We start from the raw sequence: 25,699 nt of genomic DNA on the forward strand, positions 1-25,699 counted from the left end.
GACTTAATCTCTAGAATATATAAGCAACTTATACAATTCAACAGCAAAAAAACCAATCAATCAATGGAAAAATGGGCAAAAGACCTGAATAGACATTTCTCCAAAGAAGATATACAGATGGCCAACAAACACATGAAAAAATGCTCAACATCGCTGATTATAAGAGAAATGCAAATCAAAACTACCATGAGATACCACCTCACATCAGTCAGAATGGCCATCATTAATAAATCCACAAATAACAAGTGCTGGAGGGGCTGTGGAGAAAAGGGAACCCTCCTGCACTGCTGGTGGGAATGTAAACTGGTACAGCCACTATGGAGAGCAGTTTGGAGATACCTTAGAAATCTATACATAGAACTTCCATATGACCCTGCAATCCCACTCTTGGGCATATATCCGGACAAAGCTCTACTTAAAAGAGACACTTGCACCCACATGTTCATTGCAGCACTATTCACAATAGCCAGGACATGGAAACAACCCAAATGTCCATCGACAGATGATTGGATTCGGAAGAGGTGGTATATATACACAATGGAATACTACTCAGCCGTAAAAAAGGATGACATAATGCCCTTTGCAGCAACATGGATGGAACTAGAGAATCTCATCCTGAGTGAAATGAGCCAGAAAGACAAAGACAAATACCATATGATATCACTTATAACTGGAATCTAATATCCAGCACAAATGAACATCTCCTCAGAAAAGAAAATCATGGACTTGGAGAAGAGACTTGTGGCTGCCTGATGGGAGGGGGAGGGAGTGGGAGGGATCGGGAGCTTGGGCTTATCAGACACAACTTAGAATAGATTTATAAGGAGATCCTGCTGAGTAGCATTGAGAACTATGTCTAGATACTCATGTTGCAACCAACAGAAGAAAGGGTGAGGGAAAAATGTAATTGTAATGTATACATGTAAGGATAACCTGACCCCCTTGCTGTACAGTGGGAAAATAAAAAAAATTAAAAAAAAAAAGAGCATGGTCATAATTACATTAAAAAAAAAAAAAAAAAAGTTCATGTCAGAGACCCCTCTGGATAAGCCAAAGGAATGACCCCCGGCTGTGGTCGATTCCCAACCTCTGAGTTCCCTCCTGCCTCTTGCCCCCATCCCAAGGCCCAGCCTGCAGGACCCTCGCAGGGTCAGCCTAAATGGAAGGCATCTGCCTTTCCTGTGGTCACAGGGAACTTCCTGTTTCCTTACTGCATGGTGGCTCTGGTGAATGGGAGCAAGAGAAGGGAGCTCACAGCCAGATTTTTTAATGAGTGTTTTACTCTTTCCAGTCAGGCTTCACTGGTCAGAAGGGAAATACAGACACATCAAGAGTGCAAAAATCAGCAAGTTTCAACACTTTCCCAGCGCTCTTTGTGGCATACCTTCCTCCTGACTCCATTTCCATCTTTTTCTTTGCTCCATCATCCTTGGATGCACCACTGTCCCCAGCTGTCTTCTCTCTAGACAGTTCCCAAGCCCTTACTGTCCTGGGGCCCCTCGGAGGGATGACCAACCCTTTAGAGCTGAAGTTACAAACTCAACAACCTGTAAGTACGGTGCATTCTGCCCCACCCTGGCTTTCAATCTTTAAATTATTTGCTCTTATTTAAAACCAAGGCTGTGAATATCCATATTTCCAGCTTTTTTATCAGTAGAACATCAGGCAATGCTCCATCTGCGTTTCCACGTGGCACCCAACGGCCAGAGTCAGTGCATCTCATCCAATGTATAGACTGCAAGCCTCTCCACCCCATACAGGAAGCCACTATGGTTTACTAACCGTTATGGACCAAATGTGTCCTCTCAAAATTTGTATGTTAAATTCTAATCCTCGGTGAGATGGTCTTTGGAGATGGGGCTTTTGGAAACTGATTAGGTCATGAGGGTGGAGCCCTCACGGTCATGGGTTTAGTGCCCTCATGAGATGGGACCAGAGAGGGAGCTAGGGTTCCTTCCGTCACGCAAGGACACAGTGGGGAGGCAGCCACCTGCAACCTGGAAGGAGGCTTGAACCAGAAGCTGGCAATGCTGGCCCCTGATCTCTGACTCCTCCCACCTAAGAATGTGGAAAATTAATATCTGTTGCTTACAAGTCACTCAGCTTAAGATGTTTGGTAATGGCAGCCCGAACTGACTAAGACACTAATCAAGTAATCAACCAGCTCCAGAGGCGGGGAGTTCCTCGCCTCTGGGATCCTACATGGAGCGTGGAGTGACCATCAGCAGAGACATCTCTGAATCACCAGCTGTCCACTGGGACCATATGAGTCTTTTAAATACTGTTCCTCAGATTTAACAGGGCTGGGGTATAGCCGGGGAATGGGGATTTCTAAGAGGTTCCCAGGCGATTCTAACATCCAGACAAGATCAAGTCTCATGGCCTCAAGAATTCCTTTTTTTAGCAACAACAACAACAACAACAACAACAACAACAACAAAAGACAAAAAAAAGAAAAAAAAAAAAAGAATTCCTTTTTTTCCTGGATGGGAAGCTGTGTAGCCTCCTGGATTCCTTGCTATTCTAAGACTCCACGGTTCTCTGAATTATTCCTCCAGTCCTTCGGGACTCTTTTTAATTTTAGTTCAAAGAAGGCGTGCAAGCGATAGACAGAAAATGTATTTTTTCCAGTTTCCCAGAATGGCTTTATTGAAATATAAGCAACAAATACCATCGTGTGAGTTTAAAGTGTACAGTGTGCCGATCTGATACACTCCATGCTGTAAAATGACAACTAGCACAGTGTCAGCCAACACTTCCATCATGTCAACTCATTACCATTTCTTTTTCTGTGCTCAAAATATGTTCTTTGTGAGCTTCTCTAATTAAAGAGGAAAAAACTACTAATGAGATTAAACCTTCGGGCTGGTGGAAGCAGTATCTGTATTTCAACGGTAGCGAAGAAGTGACATTTTGGAAGTATTTTTAGGGAGTGGGGCATCTTGCATATTGAGGTAGCCGCTGTCAAGAATGTCAAGAATGACAAGAATTTAGTAAGGTTAAACACCCAGGTGGCAGAGCTTTCTTTACATAGGTTAAAAATAATCCATTGGACAGTGACAGGGGGACAGTGAGTGACAGAGAGAGGAAAGTTAAAGGATACAACATTGGCTTAATGGTAAATTACGGATAAACATCACTATACGGCCGTCTTATTTATCCCTATACCACTACCAAGGTAGTGGTGGAACTATTTTTGAGTGGCAGGTGAGAAAACAGAAACCTTAAGGAGTTAGGTCGTTTGCTTAGAGTGATACAACCAGGAAGGGACAGAGCTGAAACTGACCCCTCCCCAATCTGGGCTTTGGACAACTGTGCTTCCCCATCTGTCTAGTGTGAGGAGAGAGCTGGGTGAGAGTCTGTGCGCCCAAAGAGCTGCCCAGCCGGCATCACTCATCTCCATTTGCTCTCCAGCGTCGTGACCAGAAAGAAGCAGGCAAGCCTGGAGCCCACGGAACAAGTGAAGTGCAAAGTCCATAGGGAGGAAAGCCAGCTAAGTTCCTAAGATCTGCTTTTTTGCAGTCCTACCACCAAAATATCCATCCCCCTTCTTTTGGCAAGACAAGACCTCCATGGAGAAAGACCACCCAGTCACCCTTAGCTGCCCCTGTCTCGCAGGCATCTGGAAGCAGAATTCACAGATGGCATCGCCTGCCTGCTCTCAGCATCACTCTGTTCTTAGGACCAAAAGTCTGAGATGCAGCCAATGGATATGACATACCACCTGGACATCCTCTGGCTGGTCCTCAAATTCCAGCCATGTGCATGGCTTCTCACGCATCCAAAAGCACACTGCAGTGAGCACGGTAACAAAACATGGTGGCCTGGCTCCTGTCTCGCCCACGATAAAGCAGCTACTCAACCATCGTGTCTTCAGAGACAAGGTGAAATGTGACACTGGATAATGTCACTTGTGATATAAAGCGTTGCTTCTTAGCATATGGTTGGCAAGTACAGCACAAGGAATTTTAGAGGACACAGTGATTTGTCTGGGTCTTTGCACAATAATCACATTAGGAGAATGGAAGAAGTACACAATGTAATAAATGCAGGCACAGCTTATAGGTGATCTATTTATCCTTGCGATGCAGTAAAGCAGGAAATTTCCATCTAACTTGGAGAAGCAACTCTACCCATGGTAGGGAACACCCAGTTTTGGAATGTTTGGAACTTAATAGGAGATGCAATGAAAAAGATCAGCAGATCCCAGAGTGTGGCATCTCATGGGTATGTCATACTCCTCTTGCTCACTTTGATCTCCTTCTCTGTTCTTGCATGAATGGCTTTTGTGATATGACCATCCCAGCCTGACATGGAAGCTATCTCCAGTTTATCCTTCTCTCTTTTATCCAGATACCTTAGGTCAAGAAGAAGGTTTGCCCTGATCTCCTAGTGTGTGTGAGTAAGACCCCACAAGACCACATGATACTTGTTTTGGGTTTCATTTTTTCACCTACCCCCTCCATTGATTTCAGCAGCCAGATGCACCACATCCCCTAGGAGACCAGGTTGGAGACGCATAACTGTGCTGCAGACAACGAGCACCTTCAATAAAACAACACTCTTCCAGCTCCCCCCACACTTGTACTCCCTGGACCCCAGCCCTCCTAATCACCTGCAAATCCAGTTGGTCTTTTGGGGAGTGAAAGTGCATCAGAAGTCCTCAGCTACTACGTGGTACTTGATTCTAGCTCTGAAGGAGGGAAGACAATCCTGGATGCTGCTATTCATTCTGGCATTTCAGTGAATTTACTTCTTCATACATAGGAGCAGTATGAGAGCATTACTCCAGAGTAGCAAGAGAAGATAAGTTACTAGTGAATCATACCCGCCACTGCCAGGACTTTTATGAATCCAGATTATTAACTAGTTCTCAAAGACACAAGTACGTCATACCTCAAATAAACCATAGTATGAGAAGCCTGAAAAAAAATCAGAGCCCCAGCTGCTGTGAAGGCCTGGAGGAGTGCCCTGGATTTAGCAAGGCAGAGCACTGTCTCTGGGGACAGGTTTAATAACAATACAGAGAAAAAAGGGACCAGCTCCCAGTACAGCACAGTCGTTAATCTCCTGACTGAAACTAAATTCTAAAAAGGTAGGTAGCATTTGCTCTTGTGGACCTGCTCCTTAATAAAAACCCTCTCATTGCATAAGGTATACATTTTAAAAGTCCAATAATAAAGCTTTATCCAAATGCAGCACAGGTGGGAAAACTAGCTACAAGCTCAGTAGCCAAGGGTAATGGAACCAAACCCTATTTTCCTACTTTAGAAAATTAGCAGAGCATAGGCAATCTTCCCACAGATAGTTTTTTTTTGGGGGGAGGGGGGTAGTTTGTTTGTTTTTTGGGTACCACTTGGCATCCCCTTCAAAGTCACAAGCTCAAACTTAGGAAAGAACCAAGCACTATAAACACAACAAAATGTGTACCAGTGCCCATACGGGCGACAGCTGGAGCCAGGTCAGCACCCAGGACAGCTCCTCAGCTTTCAGTCTCTCTTGGACAGGACACCGTCTGAATTCGCATCTCCACTTCTACAGGACCGCACTCTCCATCCTCCCTTGGACCAACCCAGTGACCTGTCCTTAGTCTTCATGGCCTGAACGTGACTGGGCAACACCTCCTTTCTGGCAATTCTCTTCCTCTAGGTCCCTCTACTTCACTGCCCTCAAGGAATTTAGTCTCTGCTCTTCCTCCTTAGAATTCCCATTCATTCGCGTGGTCTCAGTCATTGAGTCCAACTTTAAATCTGACTATCCTTCCTTAGAATCTTTCCTAACATCTGTGCCAACTCTAAACTTCTACCGTTCACCTCCAGTGATGCTGCATGATCATTAACTCAATAGGCTCTGAAAGTTGAACTTGGCACGTCCCCAATTAACTCTGTCTTCAAATATTTCTGACTTCCACTCTTTTTCAGTCTCCTAATTGAAAGTTCCCTTCATAACTCCCTCTCATACTTTCACCAGGCAATTTCAGGGTCTCTTCTTTTAAAGCCTCTTCTATCGGCATTTTGTTTGGATTTACGCTGTCATATTCATTACTCATGCATGCACTTTGGCAATTATGTCCTGTTTCTATCCGCTTTCCCCTCCAGTTCACTTTTTTATATGAGCACAAAATTAATCATCACAGCACCATGCTTTGCTGAATAACCACAAATGACTGCTCATGGTCTGTCATACGATGTGTAACCCCTTCTTCGCCTGATACACACATGATATCACCTAGGACTCTCCCAGCCGTGATGTTATTTTCTTTGCATTATTCCCTCACTTACTCCTTCCGTGCCTACTACAGACTGGGCATGAGGCTAGTAATAGCCATGTATTATCTCACTGAGTTATCACAACAACCAGCCAAGATTGCTGTGATAATGCCATTTGGCAGATGAGGGAAACAAGACAAAGCACAAGAAGGAAGAGGCAGCAGGCTCGTGCACTAAACTCCGGGCTGCGGTCTAATTCTGTCCGCCGTGTTGGCGGTAGTTTTCTCCTGATGGCTGGACATCTCTAAGCACGAGGCTAAACAAAGGCCAGTGGATTTCCGATATTCGGGCTGGCGGTGACCTCTTCTCTTTACATCATCTCTGCAGCAATGCTCAGAGCAGCAGTTTCACCAAGCTCATTAAACCCCAAGCTCAAGGTTTTCTTCTTTTTAAATGCTAATCAAATCCCTTCGCCTCCTCTACTTCTCATCGTTAAGGGGACTATCAGGTAACAGACAATAATGAGCACTGCAGTTTCGTTTCGTATTTTCTTTGTTAAATCACGTGCCCATCAAGGGACAACCCCAGGTCTTGGGCACGATCACCACAGAACACTGTCAGACAATGTCAGGGTGAGAGATGGAGCCCAGCCGCAGCATCCTAAGCCAGGAGGCAAGAGTCAGGGAAGGAATTCTGGCTCCCAGAGAGAAGGCGCTTGTACCAATTATTTTCCAATCATTCTCTTATTTTAAACGCCAGAGAGACGTGACTAAAAGGTGTCAGTGGGGACCTTGTTAGTTCACAGCCCAAACGCGCACCCCACATTGTAGTCAAAAGTACTCTCCCCAAATCGAATACATATCTTTGCCCTGTTCACTGTGCTGTTCTATTTCTGAATAATTTGGTGTCTGATCTTAGGAGGCTTGCGACACTTAACTGGTAAGCCCGAACTAATTACAGTATTAACCTCATCATTTCTCAGTGCTACCCCTGATGGCATCCCTGATTAAGCGCACCCGCCCTCCAATAATGCAAACATGCGTCAGGGGCCACTCTGGAGTAACGTACATCTACGCAAACAAGAGAATCACGACCACACAAAATCTAGGGGATGCTGCAAAAGCCGTTCTTAGAGGGAAGTTCTTAGCGATACGGCCTTCCTCAGGTAGAGCAGAGAGTCTCCTGGACACCGAGGAGATGACGGCAAGTAACTCGAGGGAGGTCCTGACGCTTCCAAGAACATGGCGTGCAAGATGACAGGAGACTCGGCGGCAAAGATCAGAGAGTCTTTTCTGGAAATGCCTTTTTAGGTACGTTGATAAACAGGAAGGATTCAGACATGCAGAGGGAATGGCAAAAAAGAAAAGAGAAAACTGAGTCAGATCTCGGCGATGGGCTCCTACATGCCTTGTGCAGAGTAACAGGCTGTTTCATTTGACCAGAGCACAAATTACGCAGAAAGTCAAGACGGAAGAGGAAGGGGCAAAGTAGCTACTAGCATCTGAGGCCGAGGTACCTGGAATTTAATAGACAACAGTGAAAAGCGGAGACTTTTAATCACAAAGGAACCTGATTGGAAATTTGATAGAGGAGTTCCCGTCATGGCACAGTGGAAACAAATCCGACTCGGAACCATGAGGTTGCAGGTTCGATCCCTGGCCTCGATCAGTGGGTTAAGGAACTGGTGTTGCCATGAGCTGGGGTGTAGGTCACAGACGAGGCTCAGATCCTGCACTGCTGTGGCTCTGGCGCAGGCTGGCAGCAACAGCTCCAACATGACCTCTAGCTTGGGAACCTCCATATGCTGCAGGCGTGGCCCTAAAAGGACAATAGACAAAAAAGAAAAGAGAGAGAAAAAAGAAATTTGATAGAAAGAATTTTCTCCCACTCAGACATATATAAGAAGCTGTATAATGTGTGTGCTGGTACAAGCTTGAGAAATAGATAACCTCGGTATGCAGCCCAATACCTGCATCACGGCAGGCATTCAGGAAAAGCCTAATAATTACTAAGGTAGGAGTTCCCATTATGGCTCAGCAGAAATAAATATGACTCGTATCCATGAGGATGAGGGTTCGATCCCTGGCCTCGCTCAGCGGGTTAAGGATCCGGCATTGCCATGAGCTGTGGTGTACGTCAAAGACATGGCTTGGATTCAGCATTGCTATGGCTGTGATGCAGGCCGGCAGCTGCAGCTCCGATTCAACCCCTAGCCTGGGAACATCCATATACCTCAGGTGGTGGCCCTAAATAGAAAAAAGAAAAATTACTAATGCAGCTAGTAAGACTCTGAGGGTCAGAGGATGTTTGCATGGACATAGACAGGTAAGATAGAAGGAAGCGTGGAGATAAGCAGAAGTATAGGTTCCGTTTTGGTTGCTGAGATTGAAGATACGAGTGGGAACCAGGCAGAGGCTGTCACTAGATGAGGTGAACAAGACCTGGATTTGGGGAGAAAGATGGGGCCAGAAATCAAGAATGAGGACACATCAACCCAGGAGAGAGCTGGCTGCCTTGGATGCCGTGAGATGCCAAGAGACAAGAGGCTCAGACATCAGGTCCTGGAGAAGATGCTCTCAGAGGGATCAGCCTGAGAAGGACCAGTAGAGGCTGGGGAGAGAAAGCCGAAGAGGTCATGGTACAGACGCCAGGGATGGGGAGACTGACCTCTAAAACGCCACCCGGAGGCTGTGGCCAATGGGAGCTGAGAAGAGGCCCGAGGCTGCCAGCCCTCCTAAGCCAGACGGAGCCCAAGGAGAATTCTGAAACAGGTACTGCCTCTTATAAACAGTATCGTCATCAGAAATATATGAGAGAAATAAATACATTTAAATATTTAAACTAATGGGCAAGAGTTCCCGTTGTGGCTCAGTGGAAACGAACCCAACTAGTATCCATGAGGATGCAGGTTTGACCCCTGGCCCGGCTCAGTAGGTTAAGGTTCCGGCATTGCCGTGAGCTGTGGTGTAGGTTGCAGATGCAGCTAGGATCTGGCGTTGCTGTGGCTGTGGTATAGACCAGCAGCTATAGCTCCAATTTGACTCCTAACCTGGGAACTTTCATATGCCACATCTGCAGTCCTAAAAATAAATAAAATAAAATAAAAATAAAATAAAATAAAATAAAATAAATAAAATAAAATAAAATAAAATAAAATACAACCTCTCCTAATTCTGAGAGGCTAGAAAAATAAAGCCATGATGCCTTAGCTATTCTGTGCCAAGAACCTGTTTTGGCCACAGCAATGCCCCTTACTAAGCAAAAGGAACCTGTTCAGTAAACAACAGCAACAGCAACAGGACGGGTGCTTCGGGGCTCGGCACCTGTCAATTCTTTCTGTTAAGAAATGAGATCCTTTGGAGGGTCTCAGAGATGATGGGTATTTGGTTTCTTGGGCTTTTGCACAGAAGATTTCATAAAATGATGCTTACACACGCATTGATTGTCTTCTCATCGATTCACTCTACATCTTGTTCAAGCAACCATTGAGTTAGGGATGAGATTATTTAGCATAAATGAGGAGGAAAGAAAATCTATTCTTACTCTACTCTCTTCATTTAAAACCTGCATGTAATGAGGATAAAACCAACAGGGAGGCTCATCTTGCTAACTTTCTGTTTATACTCCTGCTTCCTGTCTCTCATTCTACTCGCTGCCACCCCGCAGCCATCGCACAAAATCAAGGCTGTCCTTGGGGTCAGCTTAGAGAAAAGACATTAGTGTTTCTAAACTTTAGATCCCATTTACAGACCTTGTTTTTGTTTTCATTATTTGAAAAGGCTATTTATTACCCCTTCAGCACCCCAAACACTGCCAACTGAATTTTGTTTTTAAGAAAAACATGGATGGGGTGCTTTATGAATACTTTGAAAAGGAATGCTAAATATCTTGGTGCCTTCCTTTCCTTCATTCACGACTTTCTGTATTCTTTGACTTCTCTCAACCACGAAGGAGCTACTATCAGGGGACCAAAAATACCCCTGGATCAGGTGTGCATTACGCTGGTTCTCACCTAGACTGCATCCCCTTGTCCCCAGCAGTGCCATGCGGCCCTCTGGGACCGCAGGACTGCCACTTGATCTGAGAACCAGCAGTCCTCATGATGAGACGTGGACACACGTGCTCCCTATCGGCCAAGTCAGGAACGCGCAAACCAACCGCCGCCCCAGCTGAGTGGCTGGCGCCTAAGCTGCCCAACGCACTCACTCTCCTGCCCTTTTTTAGGACCATACTCCTGGCATATGAAATGCCCGGGCTAGGGGTAGAATTGGAGATGCAGCTACCAGCCTCCGCTACAGCCACACACCACCAGATCCAAGCTGCGTCTTCGACCTACATCCCAGCTCATGGGTACTCGTCGAGTTCCTTACCGCTGAGCCACAGCGGGAACTCCTGCTGGCTCTCTTGTCTTGATCTGATACATCATTAGACACAAATAATGACAAAACTCAGGCTATGTGTTTACATGTACATTTGTGAGTGGCATTCTCTCATAATAAATGGATTTTCATTTCAGTCCTAAACTCCCAATTTTGGAATCTGATGTTGAATAAAATTAAATAGATATTATTTTAAGAGCATTTTCTCATTGAAAATTAATTTGGAAACTATGGCAAACATACAGACTAAATTTAAAATCACTTCTATTTCCCATACCCAAAAGGAACCACTGCTCATAGTGAATTGGTTTAGTCAATTTTTATATATCATATATATGAAATATGCACATATATACATGTGTATACATATATACATAAATCTATCTAATATATAAATTATGCAATATATATGAAGATAAAATAATAAAACGTTAGCAGTGGTTCTCTTTATGTATGTAATACAGACATATATATTATCATAGAATTAGCACAGAACCATGTTTACTTATCAAATAACTCAATTTCACTTAAACTGGGGGCACTGTTTTATTCAGCAAAGAAACAGCGTCACTTTCATAACTCAATCCCCTGTCACCAAGTCACCCCCTGTCTAACTGGTCACATCACCAGCAATAACAGACTTCCTGTGGGGCAAGCCTGGTTCTCAGCCTTTCAAACGCAGCATTTCACTTAAAGCTCAAAGCAACACTCTCGGGGTGCCAGTGGGAAGCTGCGGCCGGGAGTGGCACGGCTCAGTGTCACACAGATGACACCTGTTAGGCTGCTGTGATCGGAACGGTGGATTTGGTCTTAACCTCTGGTTGCCAGCGTAGAGCTCCTAAAACCCTTGTCTTTCATGAAGGACAGAAGCATCTTTTGTTCTAACGAGGTGACTCTGGGGGAGCCCCTGGCGAACTTCAGGATGTGGGCTGGTACCAGAAAGACCAAACTTTGACTAGAAGCCTCACTGCCCACCACCTGTCCTCCAGGAAGGAGAGCGGGGTGAGAGCTGAGTCACCAGTGGTGCCTGCATGATGAAATCGCCACTGGAAATCAGCTGACGAGGCTCAGAGAGCTTGGGGTGATCACTGCATCCGCATGCCGGGAGGGCGGTGCACCCCAACTCTGGAGACAAAAACGCCTGTGCTCAGACCCTGGGGACCTCGCCCAGTGTACCTCCTCATCTGGCTGTTCATTCGCAGCCTCAGCTCTCTCCTTTGTAACAAACTGACAGGTGTGAGCAAAGCCCTCCCCTGGTTCTGTGAGCCTTTACGGTAAATTACCAAACCTGAGAAGGGGCTTGGGGAAGCCCTGATTTATGGCCCGTCAGTGAGGACAAGGGTGGCAAACTGGGACTTATGAACTGCACCCCCCGGCCCCGGGGGGTCTGGGCTGACTCTCAGGATCGGTGTCAGAAGTGAATTCAATCCTATGCTGTTGGTGTCCCAGAGAGCTGGGGCACTGCCTTGTGTGGAGAACCTGCCCATTCGGCAGATTTTCCTTCCAAAATCCTAAAACCAGAGCTGTCTCCAATCTTTTACTAACATTCAAATAATGAGTGTCTTTATGGCCAAATATTCATGCAGATCTGTGATTATTTCTCTAGGATAACATTTTTTCTAAGTGTGATTGCCGAGCTTAAGCACATGCTTATTTTAAAGATTTTCCCAGCGCTCGCTCCTAAATTGCGCCCCATCCTGTTTTTAATTTTGTTGGCTGGTGGGGGAGCTGCTGCTCTGGCTGCTCTTCCTAATCCTATTATGCATCACAATAAACTCCTTTTTTAGTCCAATGAGAGCTTCCTGCCAGGCACTTTCTTTCTGAGCTTCTCTGGTGGACCAGGTGAGCAGGTGAGCTGCAATGTTGCTGTGGATAAGTAGCTCGGGGTGCTTTGACGGGGCTGGGGCGCTGCACCCTAGGAAATCTGATCCCAGACCTTCAGCAACGCCGTGGGCAGGTGCACCGACTGGGAAACACCCGAGCCTGTGGGAACGGCTCACCATCGAGGTCTGGCGAGGCTTTCTTTGAAAAGAGCCTTTGGCCCCCGCGCGGCTGCAGACGGCAGATACAAACCCAGATCAATATGTAAACGGACACCAAGCCTATTTTTATGCGAGCTCCAGCATAGAAGCACTGTTTCAATTGATAGTTCTGCTCGGCCACTCCTTTCTTTCATTTCTCATTTCGTAGAGGCGTCTTGGTATAATGGGCTCAGCTTTGAATTAAATCAATAGCCACATGAACATCCTTTCAAAGGCAACAGCCCATCATGCAAAGTCTCACTTCCTGTGACCTTGCTCCACACGCAGGCTTGGTGTGTGCTTCGCCCCGTCCTGGTGTGGCCCCCACGGGCACGGACCAGGCATCGTCCCCCAGATATACCCAGGTTAATTAACCTTTAGGTGAAAATGCCGGGGGTCCCTGTGTCACTCGCTTCCTTCCTGCTCATTACGTTCAGCCCAGAAAGCAGCAAGGAGCGGCAATAAATGCATTAATTAGGAAAGTGATTAAATGCAGTTGCCTTTATTACCTTGGCAGTTAATCTTCTCTGCGAGATGCCTGAAAAGTCACCCACATCGGGGGGCGTCTGTGCAGGGGAGAGGCAGCTGCTCGAAGCCCTGGGCCCCTGGCTCCCTTGCTAGAAGATAAACACAAGCTTCCAGCAAGTAACTGCCACAGAAAACCCACACACGCTCGCAAAGGGAACGTGTCCGCCTCTTCTTCCACGCCACGCCGCCCAGGGAGCTCAGGGAAGAAGGCCCGGGCACGGGCACCTTTGTCACCAGGAGAAGTACATACCCCATCCCACAGGCGGGCCGTTTGGTGACAGGCCGGTGTCTCATGATGTTTGGATTAGAAGCAAATGTGTGGGAGTTCCCATTGTGGCACAGTGGAAACGAACCCAACCAGCCCACGAGGACGCAGGTTCAACCCCTGGCCCTGCTCAGTAGGTCAAGGATCCGGCGTTGCCGAAAGCTGCAGTGTGGGTCGCAGACATGGCTTGGATCTCATGTTGCTGTGGCTGTGGTGTAGCCTGGCAGCTCCCGCTCCCATTTGACCCCTAACCTGGGAATCTCCATACGCTGCGGGTATGACCCTAAAAAGAAAAACAACAGTAGATGTATGGCTTGAATGGAATTAATAACAATATCCACGGCTGGTAAGATGCAGCAATATTTCCAACAGAAGCAGAGAGGTGACTAGTTGAGGGAGCCCTTTATCAAGGATACACGATCAGAGCTCAACAGGATGGCTCTGTACGCGCTGCCTCTCGCCCCAGAGGGTGTGCCAGAGCCTCTCTCCTGCTCAGCCAGGAACCGTGGCTGGGCCTGAATTAACCTGCACCCTGGATCTGGAGCACTCGTGCCCCGTCTCTGGTCCAGGCCACCCGAGCGAGCCCCCAGGATGCTCTAGACTGCTTTACCCCCCTTCAGAACCCAGCTCAGGCATCATCCACCCTCCCTGACTCCACCAAGCCCCCTTCTCACCTCCAGGCAGTATTCACGTCCCTCCTGTCCCCCAGGGACCTGTCTGCAAGTAGCACTGTGACATTCCTCCAGTACATGTGAACCCAGCACGTGCGGGCACACAGCCTCACACTCCAGCTTGCCCTCCACACAGGAGCGCTCATGAATGTTCACAGAATCGGACTTAGAAGCCTGTACACAACACCTCCTGTAAAGATTTAAGGAAAGGGAGCCAGGCGTGCTGCAGATGCGGGGGGAGGGTGATGTTTAACTGAACCGAGTGAGGCTCTCTGACCACCTGGAGCAGAGCAGGACAGAGAGGAGGCACAGCACCCGAGACCACGGCGCAGCGAAGGTGCCACATGCTTCCGGGGGTCTTGAGCTCCAGGCAACGCCAGCAAACCTCCCTGTGAGATAACCCTCTGCCCTGCGCCCTGTGAGGCCGGCTTCCGGACTTGCCACCCAGCAGCTGTGTGTCTTATTGGAAAAGGCAGCTAGGCGTTCCCGCTATAGCTCAGTGGGTTAAGGACCTGATGCTGTCTCTGCGAGGATTCAGGGTCAATTCCTGGCCTCGCTCAGTGCATTAAGTAAGATCCAGCATGACTGTGAGCTACGGTGTCGGCCAGGAGCTGCAGCTCCCATTCTACCCCTGGCCTAGGAACTTCCATAGGCCACAGATGCGGCTGTGAAAAAAGAAAAAAAAAAAAGAAAGAAAAACACAACTAAATCTCATTACAAGTGAGGTCTGATGGTCCATGATTTTGACATTTCCCACTTTCTATGAGGGAAAAAAGTTATCGAATTAGTTAACATTTATTAAAAGTGAGAAAATTACCAAAAAGTGATGAAAACCTCATTTCCCCAATCAGTCCTAGACATGCGCCTTTGACAGAAGCTCACGAGCCCTCATTCCTTCCAGCTCCGCCCAACACCCAGGGCCTCTGTCACCTGGGGCCGGGCTTGTCCAGGCTGAAAAGATGAAACTGCATTTCTCAGGGAACCCCACCGGGGAACGCCAGGTCTGGAGACTGGCCTTCCCTTCAGGCCGCACCGAGAGGGGCTGACATACTCACCGTCTCCAGGCTGTCTTGCTACTCTCTTTGGAGAACAAGGCGAGGTCCCAGAATCCTCCCATCAGCCCAAACTTTGAAGTCACTTCCCTCCCAGGAAGCTCATGTGCCCTGGGCCTCACTTTCACTCTTACAGAAATTAAAAGCAACGTCAGCTCTCTCTACCCAGTCCAACCAGTGCACCGAGCGCAGGAAACTCCCAGCCCTAAAACCAGCCTTGGCTTGACAGGGGTTGAGCTGTGTCCCTGCAAAACTCACTGAGGTCCCCAGTGCCATCGCCTCAGCCTGACCTCACGAGGGAAGGGTCCTTGTAGATGGTGTTAGTGAAACAGAGGAGGTCGCAGTGGAGTCGGAGGGGTCCTGGTCCCACAGGACAGGCATCCTTATCAAAGGGCGACTGGGGTCAGGGGACACGTACACAGGATGAATGTGAACACGAAGGCAGAGAGCAGGATGTGCTTCCACAGCCAAGAAGCTCCAAAGATGACGAGGGAACCCCAGAATTAGGAGAGGGGTTTGGAGCCGCTCCTCCCTCAGCCCCAGAGGGAACCTGCCCTGCCAACACCTTAGCCGTGGACTTCCGGCCCCAGACCATCAGGCGATAATGATGGGATGTTTCAGCTGCCCTTTTCTTCTTTGTTTTTTTAATTTTTAGGGCTGCACCTGCATCACATGGACGTTCCCAGGCTAGCAACTGAATCAGAGTTGTAGCTGCTGGCCTACACCACGGTCACAGCAACACCAGATCTGAGCCATGTCTGCAACCTATACCATAGCTCATGGCAACACCGGATCTTCAACACACTGAGCGAGGCTAGGGATTGAACCCGCATTTTCACGGATGTCAGTCAGGTTCTTAACCCCATGAGCCACAGTGGGAACTCCACGCTGCCCTTTCTCTGTGCTTTGTTACAGCTGCTCCAGCCCTCCAGGAGATTCCTAACCCCCAACCCAGCTTCCTCCGTCCTCTTGAACCCAGCACTCTTGATCCCCAGGAGGCAGGAGGCTGTCCTTCCGTGAGTTTGCTGTGTCCCCGGACCGGGGGCGAATAGTCTCTGCAGAACAGGCTGCCTCCCTGCAGGTTTAGCCAGAAAGCACAGGGCAGGCCCAGAGAAAGGAGACCCGCGAAGCCAGGGATGAGAACTGCCAGCATCCGTGCCCACCCCTACCACAGAGACTGAGAATTGAAACCCAGGATGGGGGAGCAGGTTGGCCCAGGATGCACGCTGCTGCGCTGTGTGGGCGCAGGGCCGCTGGGGGAGTGAGTCCCTTGATCCTGGGCATCATCAGTATGAATGCCCATCATCTCAGATCGGCCCACCCTACCCTGCCTGAGACCACCTTCTGGTGGAGCTCACAGCTCACCTCAACTCTATTTGGAGAAGATCTGGCAGCTTCAGCCCCTTTGGAAAGTTCGAGCACCAGGCCAGGCAGCAGCTGGCATCCCAGTGCACCTGCCACTTGGAGCCTCCAAAGCATGAGGTGGGGCACTGTGTCTGAAAGACCATCTGCCCACCTGGCCCCATCACGGACGCCCGAGGCCATAAGGAGCAGGCTGGGAGGTCTGCCATCAGTGACAGCATCCCCTCCCCACCCCTTCGGACCCTCCAGAAGAGTGGAAGCTGGACCCCGGGGTCAGGCCTTCTCCCCAAGGCAGCCCACTGCCAGCCCCGGGGGGTCTGATCTTTACTCTGGAACCAGTGCATCAGCAACAGTAGGCCCTCAGGGCTGTGTCCTCCATAAACTCTGCGTTGAAAGTGGGATTGCAGCCTCTTAAGATGAAGAGTGAGAGGGTGAGGGAGAGCAAAGAGAAAGACTGACAGAGAGCATCCCAGCAAGAAGCTGTGCCCACAGCCCTGTGCGGCCCCCACCCCACCCCCCCGCTGCCCAGCCCACCAGGGCTCAGAACCAAGAGGGGGACATGCTTCTGCCGTTGACCTTCACTTTCCTGGCCTGAAATCTCACCGCGCAGACGTCCTCTCTGGAAATACCGCCTCCCCGGAACCCATCACAGTGGGAACATGCCAGGCAGCACCTCCCCTGGCGCTACGCCAGCAAAAGCATCCTCAAAGGAGTGTTGCTTTTGAACTCATGGGAGAGTTCAGAGTTCACGTCTGCAGCCTTGGAGGATCGTGTTGCTACCACGAGGCGCGGGCATTGAACCCCCACAGGACCATTGAGCTGCTGTGCCCTGAACGTGGAGAAAGCGATGGAGATCTCTCGGTCCCACTCCAGGGAACCAGAGTCACCCCAGGGCACCGGTGACACCCCTTTCTGCATTCTCAGCCCAGACAGGGCTCCACCACCCCTTAACGGTCACCCCCAACCCCCGCCCGCAGGAAGAGCAGCGTGGGCTGTGAGGCATGGAAATGAACTCTCTTTATCGCCCGTCTGCGCCAGCGTCACCTCGCGGCGGCTCTGACGTCCCCACATTGAGTTAACCTTGACGCCGCGCCATCTGCGCATCAGTTATCCTCTCAGCGCCCCCCGTTCCTTCTACATCAGGAGTCTGTTTGCAACAGACTCACCCGAAGCAAGCATCCCTTCCCCCGGCATTCACACCCATGTGTTTCTGACATCCTAACGGCTCTTAAAGATGCACGATCCCTTCCGAGAAAGGCATTCCACACTTTTTAATCACTTGCATAAACCAACCGATTTTGAGAGCTCGCCCCTGGAAAGAGACACCAGCGAGCTATAAATTTAATTTGCTTTCTCCTCTGCTGTCACGATGGCAGAGCCTCCTGGGCCCCGACTGCCCGGGACGCGTATGTCCTAGTGGCTCGTTTGTGTTGTGACTGTTTTTAATTATGAGTGCTTCCACCAAAATGAATCACCGTTCAGCAATCCAGCCAGGAGAGCAATTTTTTCCTACTTAGCTAAACGGAACCAAAGCACATTCAGGCAAGAAATGCAGGGGGCTTAGAACAAATCCATGGCAAGAGCAGTGATTGCTGCTCACCGTTTGGGAGCCCACCTCGGGGAGGGCTGGGCACGCTCCGGGGTTCTGACCCGCGTTTCCGAAATGTTCACAGAAAAAGGCTGTCGAAGCTCAAGGTACAGGTCAGTTTCAGGGATCCAAATACCCCCTAAGGCCACACAGAGCCACCTCTCTGCTTAGAGGGCACCGCTTTGCTCCCCATTCTCCCCTGCATTATTCTGCAATGAGTTAATATCCAGGAGTGAAGGTGAAACCCTGGGTGACAGGGCTGGTTCCCGAGCCCCTTCTGCTCCTTGCCAGACAAACTACAGTCACTACGATGCTGCACAGCTAATGGCCCATCAGGAAAGATACGGAACGTGTGGCTCTGGGGACACCATGATGGCCAGGGCTCCCGGGCAGATGCTCCAAGGGACACCCAGGTGGAGGTGACATTCAAGAAGAGGATGAAAGTGAAGGTGGGTGAGGGTGGGGTCGACCGAGTGACAAGAAAAGCCATGGGATCAAGTCCTCCCCGATGCTAGGGCTCTGCCGTAAAGAGAGGTCCATGCAGGCCGTTTCTTTCACCCAACAAAAACCAGGATTGCCAGTGGAGACGGGCAAAGTGGGTCTCAGCTGAGAAGCAGAAGGACGTGCAGCACCTGCTCCTGCCCAGGCATCGAGCATGTGTGAACTTGAGTCCTTCTCATGACCTTGGGGGACCACGAATAGCCTCCGTGGCCAGATGAGGCATCTCAGCTCCTAGAGGGCTTCGTTCCCCAGTGACCCCAGCATCGCGACAGCAGCAGCCCAGCTCCGCCTCCATCTCCCTTTACAGCTAACACCTTCATTCATGCCTCCTGCCCTTCCTGCCTTGCAGAGCCCTGGAGTACATGGAGCCCCTGGAGTACATGGTGAGGCTGCAGGAGCAGCAGCAGCTCTGGTTGGAAGGAGGATCAAGAGGCAATCAGAACAGGAAAAGGCTGGGGTGGCTTTTAGGCTTGTGGGCTTGGACTGTGTGCACAGATATGGAAGGTGAGATGTCCTTCAGAGGCAGCTCCAGGTAATAAGGGCTGAGAGGACAGAACAGGCAGGAAGCGACTGAAAGTTTTAAAGAATGACCTTACGAGGTGGTTTTTCTTTAACTTGAGTAGAAAGAATCCATGACCACCAAAGAAAAAAAAAAAAGATGAATTTAAACTGAATTGTCGGTGTTCCCATCGTGGCTCAGCAGAAATGAATCTGACTAGTATCCATAAGGATGCAACTTCCATTCCTGGCCTTGCTCAGTGAATTAAGGTTCCAGCACGGCCGTGAGCTGTGGTGTAGGTCAGAGATGCAGCCCAGATCCCACATTGCTATGACTGTGGTGTAGGCCTGTGGCTACAGCTCCGATTGGACCCCTAGCCTGGGAACCTCCATATGCCACAGGTACAGCCCTAAAAAGAAGATAAAATTTTAAATAAATAAATAAATAATTCGTATAGCACAGAGAAAATCAACAAAGAAAAAGTTCATTCCAAATACTATAGCTGCAACTACTCCCCTCCAGGAGCAGGGCTCAGCCCTCACCCCAGCTGCTCCTCTTGAGTGTGGGCTGGACTCAGTGACTCACCTGCAAGGCCAGAGCAGGGACGGGGGAGATACGGTATGAAGGGCTCCTCCCGCCCTTACCCCTGGGGAGGTCACTCCACAGATGAGTCAGCAGTGGCCAAGCTTGGGGGTGGGCTGAGGCCACATGGCTCTTTCGCGTGGGACCCCTCTACTGGGTCTCACACCTTCCCCCTCCTCTGTCCCCAGAGCACATCTTCGGGCCGGGCATCTCTGGGGACCAACTGAGCATCTCAGTTTCATTGAACAAAGACCAACCCAACCAATACATTCCAATAAAAACACGGGTGACCACAGAGTGACGCTGGCTGCCGGAGGCCTTCTGACCCCATTCGTTCTTTCTGAGCGAGCGAAACCAAATCTGTCTTGGCAGCATCCCCAGCGAGCAAAGGCATTCCAACTCCTGATGGATCGACACTGCATTTCCTCCTGTCCTGGTCCCTGATGACGTTAGGGAATCTCAGTACGTGTCCCCATCACCGCCACGTGCCATCATGTCTCCAGCTTTTTTGTTTCACTGCTACTGGGTTCACCTCTACAAATTCCACGAACCCTTTTCCAGATGGCTTTAAAAATGCCACATCCACAACTGAGCTGAAGCCTTCCTTCCGAGGGGTCCATATCATCAGAGCATCCTACCCGTGGAGTGACCAAAAGTGTTCCCAGCCTGATTTCTCAGACCTCTGTCTCTCTCTCTGCCCAGGAAGGGGGACTTGCGGGTAGGTTTCCATCAGGTACGGAAAGGTGGAGAGGGGTCACAACCTATCAGGTTAGAAGCCTCACACGGGCACATGCTGGCTTTGCCCTGCGTCAAGGAAACGACACGCTGAACACAGGCCTTCTGAGGCCACTTCTTCACCAAAGAAGAGATCAAAGCAAATAATGCTATTTTTCCAGCTTCTCCACTTCTTTGGGGTGCGGCGGGGTTTAAGAGAGGCATGGCTAGAGACCGAAGCTCTAGTCCACGGAGTCCAGGAAGGGGAAGGATCTTGAGAAAGCTGACACAGAAGTTCCCATGGCCTCCAGGTCCACCACAGGAGTCCTGGGAAGCAGCACCTCCTGAGGTTCTAAAGCAGCTCACTAGTTACACGACTCATCGGAGCTACATTTCCTAGCCTTGTCTGATCGTGGAAGTCCCCCGGGAAAGGTTTTAAATTCAGAAACCCAGGGCCTCGCATGAACGGTTCTGATTCAGTCCACCGCCATCACGTGGCATCACGGGACGTCATGAGTTTGGAAACTTGAGTCGCAGCCCTGGTATTTGGCAGGTCAGCTCTCAGGCTGAAGACTCTGCTGAGGGGGACTTTCCATGTCCTGACTGACATCGAGCGGGTCTGAAGAGCCATAGAGGACAGCACGGAATCATCGCTTCCCGTCGCCCTCGGTGTGTAAAGGACGCTGCCTGGCCCTAGACCTGCACCCTGGTGTCCCAGAGGACACGGGAAGATGCAGTGATGCACGAACAGCCAGAGGGGAGAGAAGAGCCAGGCAAAAGCACGGAAGCATCAGAAAGGGAGTCCGTGGATCCCCTACCTACCTGCCCACTGCACCAGCGCTATCCCATCATCCTGTTCAACTTCTCCAGAGATGGTCTTCCTGGAAAGGCTGGTCCGATGGGACCAGTGATTCAGAACCCGGGTGCCTCGTGATGATCCCCTGTCTCTCTTAGCATCCTGATTCATTCAATCACGTGTTTATCACGCAGCTCCTCTGGGCTGAGCCAGCAACTGGGGGAAAACAGGGCACAAGCTGTCCATTGTGCTTGACCTCCTGGAGTTTCTATTCCGGGAAAGGAGCATTCAAGAACAAACCCAGAGAAGTATCTCAGAGCCCTAACGCAGGCTGGGAAGGACAGTGTGCCAGGGCACGATCCGAGGAGGCTCAGCGTGCTCCTGGGGGATGGGTGGGAGGTTATTAGCCCTATCAGTCAAGGAAACCGATTTGAGGTCCTTATGCAATAGCCTTTATTTTTCAAGACTCAACACCGCACATCAGCACTAATGAGTGTGTGTGTGTGTGTGTGTGTGTGTGTGTGTGTGTGTGTGTGGTCTGATACAAGCCCTGTTTTACAACTCTCTGCCTTATAGCACACCAGCTCTGCAGCTCTTTCTCTCACCCAGGACAGCCCAGTGGCCAGGCTTTGCAGGGCTGAGGGCTCCACTCCCAAGGGACACCTGGGTCTGGTCCTTTTGTTCCTCTCTCCTACCAAATATTATAATAAAGGGTTTTTAAAAGATTTTTGCTGTAGAAAGTTTAGAAAATACAAATAAAGTAAGAAAAATTTAAATGTCTATTCAAATCCTTTGACCTTTTTCTTAATTGGGTTGTTTGTCTCTTTGTTGTTGAGTTCTAAGCATTCTTTATATATTCTGAAATATAAACCCTTTTTTTTTTTTTTGGTCTTTTTGTCTTTTCTGGGACTGCACCCACGGCATATGGAGGTTCCTAGGCTAGGGGTCGAATCAGAGCTGTAGCCACTGGCCTACACCACAGCCACAGCAACACCAGATCCGAGCCGAGTCCTCAACCTACACCACAGCTCACGGCAACACCAGATCCTTAACCCACTGAGCAAGGCCAGGGATTGAACCTGCAACCTCACGGTTCCTAGTCGGATTTGTTAACCACTGAGCCACGATGGGAACTCCCCTAGACCCTTATTAATATATAGTTTATAAATATTTTCTTCCATTCCATTGCCTTTTCATATTCACAATATCCTTTGATGCACAAAAAATTTATTTTGATGGAATCCAATTTACCTATTTTTAATTTTATTTCTTATACTTTGATGTTATATTGAAGGATCCATCCTCAAACACAAGGTCATGAAGTTTTACCCTTTGTTTTTTTCTAAGTAATTCATGCTTCTATCTCTTATATTTAGATCATCGACCCACCTTGTATTAATAGTTGTGTATGGTGTGAGGTAGGGGTCCAACCTCCTTTTTCTCCATGTGGAAATCCACATGGCCCAGCACCATTTGTTGAAGAGACTATTTTTTCCCCTATTAAGTGGGCTTGGCACATACAACTGGCCACAGGTGTATGTGTTCCTTTCTAGATTCTCAATTTTATCTTCTTAGTCTACATGTCTATCTTTATGCCAGTACCATGACATTTTCATTACTGTAGCGGTGTATATTTCTTCTTTAACTTTTTGGTTTTACTTGATGGACAGAATAATTTATGCAAGACTAAATATTTTCCTATAACATCATGATAAGTCAACCTCTTATGTTTAAGTTGTCCATATTCATTAATTACCAAGGGCACTATAATAAAAACACTCTTGTAATTTAATAAAGGAAATAACCTACACTTATTTCTCAGAATAACTTTCTAGAAGTAGAATCATCATGTCCAAAGATATGTATACTTCCTAGACTTTGAGTTGTTATTATCAAACTCCATTCCAGAAAAATGCTACTACTTTAGCATCTTTCTAAACTGGAAGATCCAGCGAGGTTCCCATTCTCTGCTATTTTTTTGCCCCAATCAGACCCTAGGCATAAGTACCTCTTTTCTTCCCTCTTCATCTTTTCTGAATATCAACTCTCCCTCTTTTCACAGTTTTAAGATTAATCTCAAATTGAAAAGTGTAACACTCCCCCTTTTCCTTCTTTGGCCCAGAGATTTAAAAGGCCAGTTCCCTTGAAAAAGCCTGATAACCCCATGCCTCATGGGATGGTCCAGCCAGAACTGAGCTGCATCATGACTGTCTCTTGGCTGTTGATCCCACTGTCTACAACAGAAATGACAGTTGGCATCCTGCATCCCAATTGAGTGATATCATTGCTCAGTAATAGCCTGTAGAATAGAGATGATGGATTAGTAATGAGTGGTCAAAACCATTCAGTATAAATAACATGACTAGTCTCAGCTGATGTGTGCTGGCAGACAAGCCCTCTCAAGCCCACTGGGCAGGAATGGCACAACAGGGGGAAAGAATGCCTCATTTGACACCGGAGACTGTGCTGCCTCTCCGGACCCCTGAGCAAAAACAATCCTGGAAATCCCTCCTCTGTGGCCACACATCATCAGAGCCACATGGGCCGTGAAGTTTTCTGAGATGGAAACAGCATCTTTTGCCAAAGAACTCAGTGCTGTGACAGCTGGACAGCACATGGAGAAAAAGAAGAGGAGGCTGGGGTGGCTGCCATTGCAGAACGTGAAAGACAATAAAACCTCTTAGCTCTAAATATCTCTGATTCCGAGATGCATGCTGCAGCTCAGAGGCTGCCCACAATATCCTCTCCAAGGCCCTTGCATTGAATAGAAGCACTTTCAACTATTCCTTTTTAGCATAAAAGTACAGAAGAGTAAAAGTACCATAATGCTTCTTGTGTAATTGAGTCATGAATAACTCCAGAGAAGAAATTAACCAAGGTGGGACAGAGCAGAGAGACTATACTTCCAGCATGCTTGCCACTGCTCCCCAGCCCAACACCTGCACAGACATCACCAATCAATAAGAAGAACACCTGTCCTTCTCCACAGCGCTCCAGGAAGCCATGGTGGCGATTCTGAGTGGACCCGCAGGAGGAGTCCAGTTGGCCAGGTCAAGGCTAGTTGCTGCCCTATCCAGACCCTACAGGATTGAATCTCTCCTTTTCTCCTTGTCCTTGTCCTTCCCTCATCACGCCCCTTCCCCAAAAAGGATGCATGAGAATGAGAGAGAAAATGAGGCAGAGCTGGATATCTTCGTATATTTTCTTGGCATGATTGTTCTGCAGGTGAGGATGCGGTCAGCAGATGTATCTGAGAGGAGGCTTTCCATCCTAAGAAAGGACTATCCCTTTGAGTCACGTGGGCACTGTTGCTTGAAGGGCACTGTTTCTTGCCAGGGACATCAGACAATGCCGGGAACACTTCAGAGTGCAGAGGGTCTGGAGTTTGCATTTATTCCCATGCTCTTTAAAGAAGGTCACATAAAACAGATGCAAAATTGGAAATAAGGAGAAATTTAGAAGATGCTGGAAGAAAGTAGACAGCGGAAAGGTGCTAGACAGAGTGATGGAGAAGTGGTCTGGGATGAGCCTGGGAAACAAGGTAAGCGCACGGAATGTAGACACAACTTTCCATGTGTACTTGCACTTCACCAAGCCCTTTAACAGTCATCATGCCACTCTCTCCCACCTGCGCCTCCGGGGCAGAGGGCAACAGCCTCCTCTTCATGGAAAGCAAGGAGACCCACCCCGGGGTCTGAGCAACGCCACAAGCTTGTTAGCAGCAGGTCTCTGACTCTCGTGGGCTCTCCAGCTAAAAAGGCAAAAGCACAAAGGAAGAGCCCAAAGTGGACACAGAGCAGAAGGGAGTTGGTAGAAGACCTTGGAGCAGAAGCAATGTTTAAACATGGAAGGAAATACACTGACAAACTCTCTGAACAGCGGCAAAAAGACAAGGCTGGGACTGGAACAGGACGTCCTTCTGCAAGTTCACGACCGGACTCTCCCGCCCCCATGGGCTCTGCGGAGGTCAGGACAATGGCAGCTGGTGGAACGAAACCAGTCGGAGCGAGCTGGCTGAAAACACAGAAGCCAAAAGTCAAAAGGACCATGGCAAACACACCCGGTGATGGGGGGACTTCCAACAGACATGCGAAAAACACGGCTTTGCAGAGGAGAACTGGGCTGTTTCAACAGGGGGACCACCGCCAGAGGGAAACCCCGACAGAGGGGATGCACACAGCCAGAGCTTTGGCACAACTTTTTAATATTTGAGTTAAAAGAGTCTGCTTGCATGTTTTGATACCTATTTGATATTCACCTTCTGAGTCACTCGGAGTAAAGAGCATGGCAATTCATCCAAGGATTTCCATATAGAACCATCTGGTTGGCCACAACCAGCGACTTCTAGTATTTTTATGTTAGGGGTTTGCAGTCACAAAACACGGTGATGCATTTTCCTCAGAGAAATATCAGAACAGAGTCGCTTTCAGGAGCCATTCGTCCTTGTGAGCTTGTTCACTCTTCTCTTCAAAGAGGGCGGGAAACAAACAGATTTCAAATGGTAGCTCTTCTAATGAGCAGTGATGAGCAGC

This window comes from Sus scrofa, chromosome 16 (genome assembly GCF_000003025.6).
Source record: "Sus scrofa isolate TJ Tabasco breed Duroc chromosome 16, Sscrofa11.1, whole genome shotgun sequence".
In the NCBI taxonomy this organism is placed as follows: Eukaryota; Metazoa; Chordata; class Mammalia; order Artiodactyla; family Suidae; genus Sus; species Sus scrofa.